Genomic DNA, 17030 nt, shown 5'->3' on the forward strand with positions numbered 1-17030 from the left:
CTCACAGACCGCACTCAGTCGAACTGCCTGCCTGAAAGAGAGTTTGCCCTGGCAGGACGGCCGGCATTTTAAAACTGCAGCTTTTTTCCTGCTATGGCTGAAAACCGAAAAGCATGCATTCAGCTTTTCACCAACATCGTTTAAGTGTTTCATGGCAGGACCTCTTAAAAGAGCTGCAGGATTTTGCAGCTAAAGCTGAGTCAGGAAGCCTCTCTTAGATGAGAGCGCTTGCTTGCCTCTAGCAAACAGAGCAGACCCGAGAAATTGCTGGTACAAAGAAACCATGTATAATGCTGTTATTTTGTTCTAGAATTACTTTCCAAGCTGTCTCAGGCTTTATGTGGATGCAGTTTTCCACACGTTGGCACCATATGTAGCATGAGGACCGGCTAGTTGGGGTATCTATCCCACCCAGTACCCCACAGCCAGCAAGTCCCCAAGAAAAAAATCAATCATACAGAGATTTCTATAAGTTATAAAGCTGATTGGCCCATTAGGTCAGGTTTCTTATTAGTCCTTGTAACTTATATTAATTCATTATCAATATCTATATGTAACATGAGGGACGGCTTGTTGTAGTATCTGTTCCCGCCCCCGCCTGGTACCCCACAACTGGCAAGTTCCAGAGAAAATCAATCACACAGAGATCTCTATAAGTTACAAAGCTGATTGGCCCATTAGGTCAGGCTACTTATTAGCTCTTATAACTTATGTTACCCCATTATCCTTATCTATGTTAGCCACACGGCTCAGTACCTTTCTCAGCTGGGCAGGTTACATTCTGTCTCTTCGGTGGTCTACACAGGAATGGCGGAGGGAGCTTCTTGCTTTCCAGAATACTCCCAGTCTCTTTGCTCCACCCCTACTTCCTGTCTGGCTTTCCTGCCCATACTGCCTGCCTGGCCAATCAGCATTTTATTAAAATATGATTGACAGAATACAGATAATTCTCCCACACCATATTCCAATAAGGATGTTTGTGCTTAGTTTAAATCAGTATATTTACTATTTATTCTATCCTAAAGAAATGATTGATTTTCACTGAAATCCAAAGATCTTCTATAAGTATTTCAACTATAAGTATATCTTCTATAAGTATAACAACTAGATCTTACATACTGTTGATCGTAGAAGAGGGTATTTAGCATTCTACATCAGTCTTAACATAACTATATCAGTATTTCTCTACAAATTTGTCTTATATTGTAAAGTTTCAAAACCATATAAAGATTCTGAAAATTACCTCAAATCGCATTCCTTAAAATAATTGAGACACATTAACTGCAGTATTTCAAAGAAAATCTTTCTTCTTTTGAAATAAACTTACAAGATAATTAATTGTTAAATTATGATTTCTTTTGAGGGTATTTTAGAACAAGCTTCAAAATACAGCATACTGTTCTGCAATAGAATTAGTAGCTAATGGAATCTTTTTTGCTCAAAATTACTTAATCAATGTAGGATGTGACTACTGCCAGGAAATGAATGAATTCCAGAGTAGTTCTTATGTTTCTCCTTCCAAAAATTTGTGTATAATTCTAAAAACATATTGGAGATCAAAAAAGCTTTTTTTTTTTTGGTCTTAGTCAACAAGTAGCCTGAATCTTAACAAGGGTGCATAATGAAACCACTAGATGTTGAAGCAGAAATTGATTAGGCACCAAAAAATAAAGCTCTTAGAAATGCAGTTAAGTAAATATCCATAGTATATATTAATGGACAAGTAGAAAAATCTGATTTTGGGGTCCACATCATAGTCAGCCACCAGCCTGCTCCTCATTAAATAGATAAGCATGCCTCCAAGCTTAAATGTCAAAGTTTCATCAACATCCAATACTCTCAACTCAGTACCAGAATTCATTTATATTTCTAAGGGCTCATTATTTTTATAGTGATATATCTACTCATTTTCTAAGCTCTGTACGCAAAAACGTAAGCTTTCTTATCTGAAATTCCTCAAAGAAGAGGGAGGGACACTGTGTCATTCTGATGAGAAACAGTGGGTGTCTTCTTGCATTCTTACATGACAAAGAATGTGAACACATTCATCTTCTGTCACTTTATGGCTTTAGAGAATTATTCCTTTGTTTCCTGAGGCATCATTACTTATGTAAAAAGGGATGTAATTTGAGGAATTTAACATAAATATTGGCCAGGCTTTTGCTGCCGGCATTTAGTGTCCTTTTTTGTTCAGACATTCTTTTTGATGCTGTCAATATTTACAATGGAACATCACAAGCATAATTTCAGTTTTGGAAATCATTTTCATGTAAATGTCATTCCCCTGTGTCGCTTGCTGGTGCTTGAAGGCCTGAAAAGCCCCCTCCTTGCCTATTATTCTGAATTCCTCTGAAGTTTAATATCTGTGCTTTCAACCACACACACAGTCACTTGGAAAAGTGAGGAGAAGAATGATCTAGTTTTCCAATTGGTCTCAGAAAATCTCTTCTTTGAGACTGCTTTTAAATGCCAGACATTACCATATTTGTGAGATTACTAACATAGATTGAGTTTTCCACTGCTGACCTTGTAATGTCATACAAAGTTCAAGACTGTTTAAGCTTATGAGACTTTATTCTTTTACTTAATCATTTCATTCCATTCTATATATGTGGCCCAGTCCTAGCTCTTTCTACTTATTCTGAGACATGTGACTTAGGCCACTTTCTCCTCCCTTCTTTGCCTTTTTGGTTCCTCTCTGATTTAAGTTTTCTTTCTTGAAAATCACCTTTAATAATATCCATTCTTAAATAGCTAGCTCTCTGCTTTATTTTCTTCTGTATGAAACTTTTCTATAAGACTAAATAATATTGACCTCTGATACAATACATGTACATAGCTACTTTTCAATAAATATGAAATCCCAGATCCTACTATCTCTAAAGTAAAGGTTGCTTTAGAACATAAAACACTTGAATAGGGTGCCAAGTTTAAAGGAATCCTTCAAAGAATAGATAAAACAAGAAAAACAAGTAGCAAAAGGTTTTATTTAGGAGAGAAAAGAAAGAAAGAAAAAGGAAGAAAGGGAGGAAGTAAGGAAGGAAGAAAGAAAGAAAGAAAGAAAGAAAGAAAGAAAGAAAGAAAGAAAGAAAGAAAGGAAAGAAGGAAGGAAGGAAGAAGAAGAGGCTTATATCTTGCATGTGAACAGGGGTCTCAAGAAACATGACTCTTGATATGTTAGCTCTTTTTTAGTGTTTTTCATCAGTTTATATAGGAGTAGAAGTGCAGGAACTGGATAGATCTTACCCTCATTCTCGATTGCCACTGACTCTTGTTATGTAGGTTAGGATGTTTTACAAGCAGAATTTACAGGTAGGGGTGCTCATTTAGGAAGAAATACAGGACTGTATTTCCTTTCTGGCATTTCTGGCTCAGTAACCAAGACATGCTGGAAGTGCAGCTTTGGGAGTTTCTCACATGAACTGCTCAAGATTTACCTCCTGTTGTCCTCATGGGCAAGTGCTATGGGCCACTTATTAACCGCAGTTGCAATCTTGTAGCATGGGACCTCCTTGTACCTTTGTGTCAAAACTCAAAACTTTCAGATATATACTACTAAATAGAGAATTTGATCCATGTTATTAGTTCTGCATTTTTGGTGGCTCTTGCAGTTCCCCCTCCTCAAATTTGCCAGCCATCCAAATTTCGGCCTAAATGCTCAGATTTTGATCATAACTGGGCACAAACTCAGCTTGTAGAGCACAAATAAATCAGCCATCATCTAAGACCTATAAGATCTCCCTGCTTTAGTTTGGGGGTGCAACTTCATTGTCCTTCATATCTGGCACTGGAGAAACCTTATCTGCAGTATCTGTAACAAAAAAAGCTAAGTTAAACTCATAACATGAGATTGGTATGGTATTGAAATTCTGTACATAATTAATCTTAAAGGAACCATGTGAAGTGACACCACTTTGTAATATAAACAACATGTAGCTTGTCACCACCTTAGTTTTTGTCCTGCTACAGGCCACAGGAGTATACAGCAGGTGACAACTAGTGTTCAACAGGAAGACCTACCAGAGGAGAGATTCTGTGATGACGAACCCCACTTGAAATGTCTGTGAGTTCACTAGCTGGAGATAACTGTTTGTCTCCGTCTGTAATTTCTCTCATGAGTCACTTCATTTTTTCCCTAAGAATAACATTTGATGTTTTCCCACTGCTTGTGTGTTCATCTTGTAAAAATATTCCATGTACTGGGCACACATATATCTGTGGATGGTTAGGGAGATGCCTTCTCATTCATCTATACAATTTTATATAAAGAAAATATACTAGGACCTGCTTCAAAACTATTGTTCCCTGAGGACTGTAAACATTTAAAGCCTGCCTTGTTTCTTTTGCTCAGACTAAAAATAACAATTTCTTCTCAGTCTAAGATTAACTGCACACAATTAGCCCATTGTTACTTCAGGGCAAGTTCAAACCAGACTAAAGACTTTTTAGTAAATGGATCATACAAAGTTTAAAACCTTACAGATACGCACAAGGTCAGAGTAGCAGGTGCCTAACCGAGGCTGCTACACAAAACACCCTAAGAAAAGCATGCCAGTTCTTCACTTGCCATGTCTAGCTGACACAAGACCTATGTCTCAACGTTTGTCACTGGACTCTGTGCCACTGAGCACTGATCACAGTCTTACTACTAAAAACTTGAAACCTTGTGGAGCCATGATCAATGGCCTGGCTCCTTATCATCTACCCTAGGAATGTGCTTTTGACCAATAAAGGATAAGTCTTATAATTTTTTTATTGCTGCAAAGCTCCTGTAAAAGGAGAGCTTCTAGTCTGGGGGAGAAAAAGCTAGGAGGAATTAGAATGAGGACAGGAGAATTAGAATAGAAACAGAACAACAAAAAGGCATGCATTTTCCGTCAGATTAAGAGATATCCTAGGTTCCCTTTGGCTACTCTGTGACTTCTGTCTTGAACCCTGGAAGACAATCTTGTGGAGCTGTCCTCCCAAGCTGTTGATACTGTCTGCCATCAGGATGGAGGCAGCCCACATGGCTAGTAGCCATCTTTGCTAAGCCTGGAGAGGGTGAATTCCATGTGACTTCATTGTAAACCAAAGAGCCAGCAACAGGTTTCCAAAATATTTTTTAATTAGCATGAATTCTTACATAGTAATTCCTGTCCTGAAAACAAAATCATAAATATGAAAGCACAAAGCTTATGAATGATAGTATTTAAAAACAATGCTTGTTTAACATAGGGCATTTTTAAAGCTGCAGCTCCATGTATTCATGTGTGAGAACACACCTTATGCTGACATTGAAACTTGGTAATATCAAAGTTCTCAGGTGGCATTATTCTAAAAGATCATAGAGAACAGCTGAGACTGAGCACTGTCTGGCAGAGCTAGAATTCCTACATGGAGCCCAGTTTCAATGGATGATAGCCACCAGAAACCCCAGATGTAACGAAAGGGGTCTGGCAGTGCCCGAGAAGACAGGCTGTATATCCTTCTGAGGGCAGGGACATAGAGGTGACCTGAGCGACTTGGAGAAATTCAGAGGATTATGAATGAATTCCAGATATTGAGCCTTGAGTTGTTCGCACTGTTGGAATTTGATTTTTGCCTTGTTAATGGTTGTTTTCTGTTTTTTTCCTCTTGAAAAAAGGGGGGGTTACTTTATAGAGGATATTTTATTATTAATATTGCACGAGTCCACAGTTGAGAGACTTTATACTTCTTTTAAATGAAATGTTAGAAATGAGGTCTGCCAAGAATGGTTTGATCACAGATACAATAGTCACAAAAAATGGTTCCTTTTTTTCCTCATTTAGCTCACCAATTGGGGTCACTTTACCAAATGTTTTTGTATTGTTTTTATGATGGGTTGGTAATTCTCCTCTCTTCTCTGCAGTATTTTCAAGTCTTTCAGTTATATCTTTATTGAGAGTGTACTTGTGAATGCAATCGCACCATCATGTCAAGGTGTACATGTGGAGGTGAGAACACAGCACTGTGGAAATGATATACTCCGTCTACTTTTGGATGAGTTCTGCAGATTGAGCTCATATCACTGGACTTTTGCAGCAAGTGACTTTTACACATCAAGCCATCTTTCTGGCCCCTTAATGATTATATTGAAATTAACAGTAGGTTCATGATTTTCATATTTCTCAAACTGGATTTTAGGAACACTTTTACTCTAAAAAAATGTGAAGGGCTTGTACAAATATCCGTTTTCTTCCTTTCTACCTTTCTTTCTCTCATGGTTTGGATTCTGAATGTCCTATCTACTGAATCCATGTGCTTAGGGTTGGCCCAAGTTATTGAGAATTATAGGGCTGTTAAAAGATGTTTCTGTACGCTTGAAGGAATATTAATCCTTTGACACACTCCTCCTTGTCCTGAATTCCTTGACAGCAGGAAGTGAGTAGATCTCTTCTCCCACATTTCTGTGATTATACACTGTAACAATAAACACAAAACAACAACACCACATGAGCATAAACTGAAGTCTCTAAAACCAAGAACTATGCAAACTTCCTCTTAAGTTGATTATATCAAGTACTTGTTACAGATTCATAAATTTGAGCAATACATTTTCTATGAATGTGTGTTGTTTCTCTAGACTGTTACTGTATGAGAAACTAATAATAATGATAAACTAAGCATTACATCACAAAATAACAGGCTTATTTGTTATTAAAATGCCAAGATCTGAGTAACTGTACATGGTTATCTGTCACTTTTTCTTTGAAGTTGAAATGATTTTAGATAAAATAACAGTTCACAAATCAATCACATGAGTACTTTGACTTAAGGCAAACATTGTACTTTGACAGAAGCATAAAGACTGGATATGTATTCATCATATCATCACACAAAATCGTAAAATGTTTCTCTCAGGACAAGGATCTAATAAAATTAGTTGTTACTGGAAATTCTTTATGTATCTAGCATTTTTTTTATTTGCTCTTGTCTGTAGCTGTCTGTCAGTGAAAACTACTGACAATTCTTTCTCAGACTGAAACAGATTCAACCAATTTCACTTTTGTACCATCACTGCATAGTCAAGAGGATGGAGAAAGGTTAACTTCTTAGTGTTATTGAAAAAATAATTTTGAGCCGCCTTGAAAGGCAATCTAGAACCCTTGGAATTCCATGGACCAGATTTAGGTCTCAAGCTTTAAAGCCCACTTGATATCACAAATTCTTTTGTTTAAAAGTAGTGGTCTGTCATGGAACTGCAGAGATGGCTCAATGGTTAAGAGCAATGGCTGCTTCTCCAGATAAACACATTTCCCTGCAGAAGCAGGGTGTCTTACAACTGGCTGTAACTCCAATTTCAGGAGATCTGCTGCCCTCTTCTGGTCTCCAGAGGTACCACATGTACATGATACACAGACTATGATGTAGGTAAAACACACACACATAAAACTATAAGTAAATAAATCTTTAAAAAAGTCAGTGACTGCTTTCAGCTGGATATTCATGTTCTAGTGTAAATTATTTATGATATATAAATTGTTTCACACTAAGTGTTTTGAAAACTAAAAAGACAACTCTAGCTTTAGTAGCTAAGAAAAAATGTCCTTGAATCAGACGTATCCTAGAATAATTTCGATTTAGGTGGTGCCAATGTCTGTGGTCATACTTCTAAGTTTGCCTTCATACACCATGCTCTTTTCAGTTCTTATAGTAGATTCATGTAGAATCCTTGTGCATTACCTTAAGTGACAGGGATTTATTTATGCTGCAGGATGTAGTACATGTCATGGCAACCAGCATTCAAAGTGGGATGGAGAGGAACAGTAACTCTTCTGCTTAACTTGCAGGTTGGCTTCTTCACAGCACTGCATTAACCCATCTGTCATTATACCTTTCTCTAAGGATCAACTGCAAGACTGGTCTTCTTGTTCACTATTGTTTGCACTAGAGACCTATTTGCTGAGAAAATGCCTATGTTTGTATTTTACGTATCTATAGACATGATTACAAATATTCCTATTTCTCAGAGCTGTTGCCTCAGTTCCTACAGATAGGAATAAAGATGACAGGAGCTTAATCAGCTCTTACAGTAATAAAAGAGTGTGTTATGCTATCTTTCAAGCTTTCATTTCTCTGAGATTTTAAATTGGGCTTTGTCTTACTGTTTTACAGATACAAAAGAGCAGGTGGTAGCTACAGGCTGGGCTGTCTTAACTACTCTGCTCTTACAGAAAGCAGAATCCGATGCTTGTCTATACACACACCAATTTTAAGAAATCTACAAAACAACAATATTACTGAGAACCACTATCTTATCTTTCAGAAAAGAAGGAACATGTATCTTTTCCTCTAAACTCAATGATTAGTGCTTTGGTATAACATCAACCTTAGTTACTCTTTCATTATTGATTTATGTGAGACAGGCATTCTCTATTATTTCTAGAGTCCAAATGGACTTTATGCTCATTGTTTCCATTTTATGCCAATCAACAACAATCCAGTCAATCAACAAAACAAACAAACAAAATCCTCCCAAACAGCAATAAATTGTCTGAATCATGTAATGCATAATTAAGCTGATTTGTAAGCTACACATACTTTATTGCTTTCCTGATCTAGGAATTAAAATTTTATGAATTATTCTTAATTTAAGAACTGGAAATTTTTATCTAAGATGATGCCATCTAAAAATACAGTGGATTTTAGCTCAGTTGCAGAGAGCAGAGAATTATAATATATATAGTCTATTACACAATATGCAATAATGCAATATTTAACCCTTAATACACAGGCAACTAATACATTTAGTAAGGTTTTGCTTATTCAAGTCAAAACAAGTAAACCTTGATGTTATAGTGAAACTTCTGCCCCAGACTCTGAAGCAGTGTGTGTGTGTGTGTGTGTGTGTGTGTGTGTGTGTGTGTGTGTGTGTGAGATGGGGAGGGATGGACTTTTTTAGAGTGGACCAAGCAAAAGATAAATCTGCCTCCTAAGAACTCCACAATGCCATATATCTTTGTTTAAAATTAAGATATTTTGAAACAGAGGTTTTCTTTCTGGATATATACAAATTTAATTTTTAACTATTAAAGAGAGGACCTCTCCTGTTCAGTAGATCTCCATTGTCTATTGACACAAATTTTCAACTCCATTCTAAAACAAGACTGTAGACATATTTAACAAGGTGATGTAATTTAGAGTCTAGATGACTAGCCATTATATCTTAAAGACCCTAGCTTTAGACTTGCTTTGTATATATATTCACGAGTGTATCAGGGTGTGTTAAATTTATATGAAGATCTGTTCTTTCTTAGAATTTTCCAGTGCCACCTTAGAAGTTACTCTATATATCATGATTACATTCCAGTTTGCTGTTCCTGAGGTGTAATGCTACTCCCGTTTCAATTGCATGGTTTTATTTAACCTATACAGTATTTATATAAATTCTGATTTTTAAGGCTTTCCATAGATATTTTGAGTTGGTAGTTTAAAGGTATAATGCAAAAGTCTTTATTTTTATGCAAAACTAATCCTAATAAATCCGATGGAAGTGGTTCATGCACTACAATTAAAGAGATGCTCCTATTGATTGCAATTATATGAAGAGATGGCTGATGAAGAGGAGTCATTTCTACATACAAAACTGGGAGCTTTAGTCGTGAGGTGAGTTCTAGGCAAGGAATTCTTGAGCTTGGACTGAAGAAAACCAAATCATTGTTAAGAATGGCTACCATGACAAGATCACTGACATATCTGTTACAGATACTTTCTTGCCTGTTGGTTCAGATTTTATGCTCTCCTGCCCTAGTGAATGAGGTTCTGCATTTCAGAGGAGATTTACACCTTTGATGGCAACATTCAAACTACTCATTTTTTTTTTTTTTCCGAATCCCCTTGGTGGCATTAGAGTGCACCTTACCCTGGCTTTTATTAATTAAGCACACTTAGCAAGAAAGTGAGAGTGGTTCCCAGGTATTGTATCTTGGATTGAAAACATTGACAGCTTTCTTGGCAATGTGAGAAGGCTCAAGATTTGAATTTGTCACCTTCCTTACATGTGCCTCAAATTGCATATCAATTTTTATCTTGCCTTAATCTCCTCCTTTATCTATTTATTCTCTGATCTCAAACTGTAAAAGTACCTTGAGAATGAAGAAGACTTTTCAAAGTGCTTTTACATTTCTTCCAGTTTTTAAAATGAGTTGAAAAAGCTCCTCAGATGTATCTTACAAAGTAAAGAATAATTCCAAAAGTATAAAAGAAGATGTGTTTTCTCCTGTGGTATAAAGCCCAGTTTGTAACTAGTAAGATAGATCACAGAATTTAACTGGGAAATAAGAAATATGTGAAAATGTGCCTTTCTTCCCTGTCGCATAATACGTTTAGACAGAGTTCTGTTGTACAATTATTTATTGGAAGGGTTTTGAGCTTCCATTCACTTTCCATTTATTGTTTACTCTATAACTGGCCTAATTACTCCTGATGGTCATAATCATTCTTAAGGTACAGTAAGAAGTTTTTAGGTAGAAATCATTTTCTATATTGTGATTTAGCTTCTTTCCGTAAGTTGTTGGAATGTCTTTATTGTCAGTGTTGTATCAATGATAGTGATATTTTATTACAGAAATTAGCACATATATTTGTTCACTGAATATCACAGCCTATAACATTAGGAAACAACAACCCACAGTATAATCAACAATATTAGCAAAGAATATCTCCCCAGAGTTCCTTCCCTGAATCTTGGATGTGTTATGCCAAAATCCGTGGGTCCCCACAAAAGCCAACAAAGGAGACCCATATGTAAAAGCAAAGAGCCTTTATTTTAATCAAGTTTGCAAACTCGGTCTCTCTGCATGTCCAACGTATTGGAATATCCAGAGAGCCCTGAGCTCAATTAGAATAGGGTTTTTATAGTAGTAAAGGTGGGGATGAGAGGTCTCTGAGGTTCAGAACCCCTGATTGGGTGAGATTTGTCTAGAGGTATCCTAGTAAAGTGCTGGCAGGTGTTTCTATCTACAGTGTTGGAATTCCAGGAATTTCCTTTGAATGGTCTGCTCTTGGGTGGGGGTAATCTCAGCCTGCCAGGCAATGTCTCAGGGTAAAGTATTGAGACTCTATTTAAATTTATCCATGGCCAGAGTTCCAGTTGATAATGGTTGGAGGAAGTAAAGAACTTCCTTTCTGCCCAGACTTAGATTATCATGGCTGACCCTAACAGATGAATGATTTCAATACAGGCAGAATTGAGTCCCTGGGATTCAAGGAACGAGTTCCATTAGCTCCCCATTATTAACATATAATAACTGAAGATGATTTGAAAAAGGTGGAAGAAAAGAGGCACTTTTATATTTTTTCCTTTGCTAATATGAGACTTTAGTATTAATCAGAATCAAAAAAAATTTCAGTAAAAATCATGTCCTCAATGAGCCTTTCATAACTGCAAGACCTTGAATGTATGTCCTGTCTATTAGTTTGCCTTACATGTAATATTGTCCATTTAGATCTTTCCTTATTTCTATTAATACTAAGAAACGACACATTTTGTGGCTGTAAATTAAAATGTCTTTTTAGGGCGATAAAGTGAAACCACCAGTCTGAGGATGTAGTTTGATCAAATCCATAGTTTTGGCAATATCTCCAACTGCATTTCAGTTCTAGAATATCTATCCAGCATGAAAAACTCTAGAGAATTTGACATCAGTAATTGTTCCTCGAGTTGCTTCTGATAAAATAATAGGATTATGTATTAGCAGTGAAATGAGGTATCATTTACCTGCCAGGCTCACCTTACATTCAACCTAGAGTCTCATCTGAATGTAAATGAGTACACACAGGTTTTTTGATGAGTTTTTTTTCCTTGAGGTTGTTTCCAGAGAATAAAAATCTTGTTAGAATTATTCTGGACCTTGATTCAAAGTGTGAAAGGCTAAAAATATTGCCAGCATACTAATAAGTCATACAATATAAAAGCAGAAAAATAAATTACATGCATCTTATATAGATGCCCTGTGAGCAGAAAGACATTTGAAAAGCCTTTGTATCATCAGTAAAAATCCCAGGATGATAAGAACTAGGCTTATTTTCTGGAAAATAGTTAAAATTCCATTTTGTCATTACTTTTGATATTGAAAAGTAGTAGTAAATGGGAATATGCAGTTCTGGAAAATGATTGAATTGTTTGTTCCATCTCATTCACACCTCAAGACTGCAAAGGTCTTTGTCTGGATACTTCTATTCAAGTACTAAAGCTTCTACATATCCTTCTCATTTTGTCTACAAGGAAACTGAATTCTAGGACCTGGGATTTCTATCTAGGTCATTTCATTTACCTGAGACAAAGTTAAAATAGAATTGGCACCTATCAAATCTCTGTTCTGGGACTGCTAAAGACTGTGAGTTGGAATAGATTTTTCAGAGACAGAGAAATTTAAGATAAAGGTGATTGAAAGTGTGGAGGATTCAGATGTCTGCTGATCTTTTTATTGAAATTGCTGTTCTTTGTAACTTTTTCCTTCCTGACAATACGTAAGTTCCCCTTCTGTTGTGTAATGAGTAGTTTTAATTCAACTTGACACAAACTAGAACAGTCTGAGAGAAGGGAACATCAATGGGGAAATGTCTCCATAAGCTGTAGGCAAGTCTGCAGGAAATTTTCTTAATTAGTGATTCAGTCGATTTGGGTGGTGTCATTTTTTGATGGTTGTCTTGCATGCCATAAGAAAGCAGACTGAGCAATCCATTGAGAACAAGTCTGTAAGCCATCATGGCCTCTGCATTTGGTCCTGCCTCCAAGCCCCTTCCTTGTTTGAGTGCCTGCCTTAATTTTTCTCAATGGTAGATGTGGAAGATGTATGGTGAAATAAACCCTTTCCTCCTGAAGTTTCTTTTGTCATGGTATTTTATCACAGCAATAGAAACCTTCACTAAGACAGAAATTGGTACCAGGTTTAGGAGTATTGCTGTGACAAATTGGATAATGTTTTGTTGACGGACATAATTCTCTGACCTTTGGTCAGGGTGAAGTGGATCTACTCATATGGATCATCTTAATGTCCAAAGTACCAAGTAACCATACCCCAGGTCACTGTGTATAACCACAATTGTTAATAACTTTGAATAAACTAAAACTCTCTGACCTTCAGACAGGTAGGAATAGGCTCACTTTTTTAGGCCTCCAGGGTGTTGTTAATCTTTCCAAAACAATTACTGCAAGCTTTTGGACAGGATTATATTTCTGCCTGTAATTTGTCAATTTCATCATTATTAAAAGGTAATATAATTTCTGGTGGGTGTTGTAAAGGGACTACTAGTGTATTCTTGGCTACCCTCCGCTTGTTCATTTCCCAGTCACCCAGACTCCCAAAATAATCACACAGAAACTCTACTATGTAAATCACTGCTTGACCCTTAAGCTCTAGCTTCTTATTGGCTAACTCTTATATCTTAATTTAACCCATTTCTAGTAATCTGTGTGTTGCCATGAGGCTGTGACTTACTGGATAAAGTTACAGTGTCTGTGTTCGGTGGGGCTTCATGACTTCTCTCCGACTCTGCCTCATTTCTCCCAGCATTCAGCTTAGTTTTCCCCCACCTAACTAAGTTCTCCCTTGCTATAGCTCAAGCCAATTTCTTTATTCATTAACTAATAAAAGCAGCACATAGAGAGAAGAACCTCCCATACCAGGTGGGTCTATTTCTGCTAATTAACAAAGCCTCAATTATCCTTTTAGAATTAACTCAGAGACCTTTTCCACATAGGTTTTTAGTTTTTACTCGATTTATGTGGTAAAAAAAAATCTATTCCAAGATAATATCTTTCCTATGCATTAAAATTCCTATAAGGGAATGTTTGGAGGGTAATATAACCAGAATGTAGTTAAGACTCAGTCCACGCTGGGTGGTGGTGGTACATGCCTTTAGTCTCAGCACTTGGGAGGCAGAGGCAAGCAGATCTCATTGAGTTTAAGGCCAGCTTTGTCTACAAAGTGAGTTCCAGGACAGTGAGGACTGTTGCGCAGAGAAACCCTGTAATTATTATAATTCCTTGGGATTATTTAAGTCCTTGTTACCTTCTAAGGTTTTGTTTAAATTAATCCAGTCATCAGGACCTATGCCAATAGTGAGCAATAGATGGAACATATCTCCTAGCGATCTTTGGAAGTCATTAAAGCCTGCAATTGATCTCTCTTAATTTATACCTATTGTGGTCTAATTTTTCAAAACCTATTTTATAACCTAAATAATTAATAGAATCCCCTCTTTGTACTTTTTCAGGAGCAATTTGTAATCCCCAATGAAGCAAAATTTCCTTACCTCTTTAAACATACTTTTTAAAGTACCTACACTTAAATCAACTAGTAAAATGTCATCCATGTAATTGTAAACTAAACTATAGATTCAGGAAACTGCTTATGTACCTTTCCCAATGGCTGACTACAAAATTTTGGCACAGGGTGCGACTGTTTAGCATTCCCTGTGGGAGAATCTCCATTGACATCTCTTAGCAAACTGAGAATTATTATAAGTAGGCACTGTGTAAACAATTTTTTTCTTTCTTTTTCTTGTAATGGTATAGTGAAGAAACAATCTTTTAAATCAATAACTATAAAAGGCCATCTCTGGAAGTTACCTCTTCTACCCAAACATCATCATGTTCATGACATTCAATATGAATTGTATCTTAAATTCATTCCTCCAAAGGTGCTGACCTTATCTCTCATTGCCTAATTATCCTTTGGCATAGAAAACTGGCATTTTTGATATGGTACATTTGCATAATGGAGTACTACACAGCAGAAAAAAATAATGGCAGATTGAATTTTGCAGGAAAATGGATGGAACTAGAAAACATTATTTTGAGTGAGGTAACCCAGACACAGAAAGACAATTATCACATGTACTCACTCATAGTTGGTTTTTAAACATAAAGCAAAGAAAGCTAGCCTACAAACCACAATCCAAGAAAACTTAGATAACAATAAGGACACTAAGAGAGACTTACATAGATATAATCTACATTGTAAGTAGAAAGTATAAAAAGACAACATCTCCTGAGTAAATTGGGAACATGGGGACCTTGGGGCAGAATTGAAGGCAGGGAGGGAAGCAGAGGAAAATGTAGAAGTCAGTAAATATCAAGAAAGGAAAGAAAGAAAGAAAGAAAGAAAGAAAGAAAGAAAGAAAGGAAGGAAGGAAGGAAGGAAGAAAGCTGGCATTTAAGATCCAGAGTTTCAATTATTATTTGTCTGGCTTCTAAATTTGGTATCATTCTATTTATAGCTTAAGTCAGCCTTAATAAGAAATCGGTAAAGGCTTCCTTTGGGCCATGTATAACTTTAGTAAATGACCCAATTTTCTTTCCTACTTCTCCAATTCTGTCCCAAGCTTTCAAAGCTGCTGTGCAGCATAAATCCAGGGTGTGGTCATTTTGTACAGCTTGACTTTCTTTAGTAGCATAATCTCCTCCAATAATTTTATCTAAGGTGATTTCCCTACCTCTATCTTTTCTCCATTGCCCAATAATCTTAGCCTCTTCTCTGAACCGGGTATTCCATTTTAATGGTGGACCAGGCTCTAAAATATCTTTAACAAATTTTATTCAGTCTTCAGTGACTATTAAATAGTGTATTTCTATTACAAACTGACCACAAGTTTAACATTTGCTTTACTAAAGATTTACGCCATATGAGACTCTTGCTTCCTTTAATCTCCTTAAAGAGATTCAAAGGTGTTCAGTTAGCTGTAACAGAGCTCTACCTTTTGGCAATTTGTGTAAGGTTCCTGGATATATTCAGGTTGATTGTCTGAAAACCATAGACTGTTCCTCTCTGTCCTTATAATGTTGAAATTTGTTCTCCATTAAATTCCACTGTCTGTGATCTCTTTTATTAGGTTTTTTAAGGTATGTATTTTTTTAAGTACTCAGATCAGCCAACCTTTTTAGTGATAAAACAAAAGTGATAAAGCTGATAATGTTTACACTTGGCATTATGTAACCTCATCTAAATTAGATATTATCTCTTTAATCATTCCAGTTTCAAAAATATTTTTCTACAGAGACCCAAATCCCTCCATTGAAATAGATTTTCCCATTTTTTAATGTGGGAAAAAACTCTCTCTTTTAACAAATTCCTAACTTTAAGAATTCCCAATTGTCTTACCAAATCTACTGATGATGTTGATGAACATGCAAAGATTATTGTTGCTGTGAAGAACAGTAGGACCTGAATGGATTTCAAGGCAGCTACCTAGTTTGGGAACAGCCTGCAAAGGGAGTTCAGGAAGAGCTCACAACCCACGGCGGAGAGACATACAGACACACATAGACACAGACACACAGACACAAAGACACACATAGACACACATATAGAGAGAAAGGGGGAGGGAGGGAAAGAGAGAGAGAAAGAGAGAGAGAGAGAGAGAGAGAGAGAGAGAGAGAGAGAGAGAGAGAGAGAGAATTGTCTGAAAACACACGGACTTTTTTGGATAAAGCACTTGTGGCAGGGTGCTGCCTGAAGCCTGAACCAATAAGTCTAGAGTAGGTGATTCTTGTGGTGTATGGAGACTAGGTACTTCTGGAGTTTGGGTGGTACCTGAAGACTGTTTCAAAAAGACTACAACAGGAAAATCCCAAACTCATTCAGAAGCTTGGAGAAAAAAAAAAAAAAGAAAGCCTCGATGAGTGTGGCCGGAGACCCACATGCAGCTCTGGTGAGAGCTCCACAAGCAGCTCTGGTTGGAGCCTCACATGCAGCTCTGGCCTGTAATGGTGGTTAAAAAGCCACAGGCAAATGACTTTTTTATGGATTCATACAACAAATATTAGGCCCCTAAAGTTGCATGAATGAACCCAGAGACACATGTCTGGGTTCAACATGAAGATCAGAACAGTAAAGGAGCCAAGTCACTAGAGAGCTCTTACTTCTATGTAATCTTTATACTGAAAAGAGAGCAAGTTCCAGTCTCATCCTCCTTTATATTCCTCTCTAGTGCTGGGATTAATGGCACGCACCACCACCACCAATACTCTATGGCCAACTAGTGTGGCTGCTGGAATTAAAGGTCTTTGTCACCCCTGCCTG

At 36.8% G+C, this 17030-nt stretch overlaps 1 long non-coding RNA gene across 1 annotated transcript in view; it reads right to left on the bottom strand.

The window, feature by feature from the left end:
- Positions 1–5089: 5089 nt before the first annotated feature.
- Positions 5090–17030, bottom strand: part of LOC146890456 (uncharacterized) — a 47683-nt gene continuing 35742 nt past the window's right edge. The window contains exon 2 of the long non-coding RNA XR_014998755.2: positions 5090–6423. This is a non-coding gene — a long non-coding RNA (uncharacterized LOC146890456). The remainder of the gene's footprint in view (positions 6424–17030) is intronic.

Source organism: Myodes glareolus, chromosome 21 (genome assembly GCF_982192425.1).
Source record: "Myodes glareolus chromosome 21, mMyoGla1.1, whole genome shotgun sequence".
Classification (NCBI taxonomy): Eukaryota; Metazoa; Chordata; class Mammalia; order Rodentia; family Cricetidae; genus Myodes; species Myodes glareolus.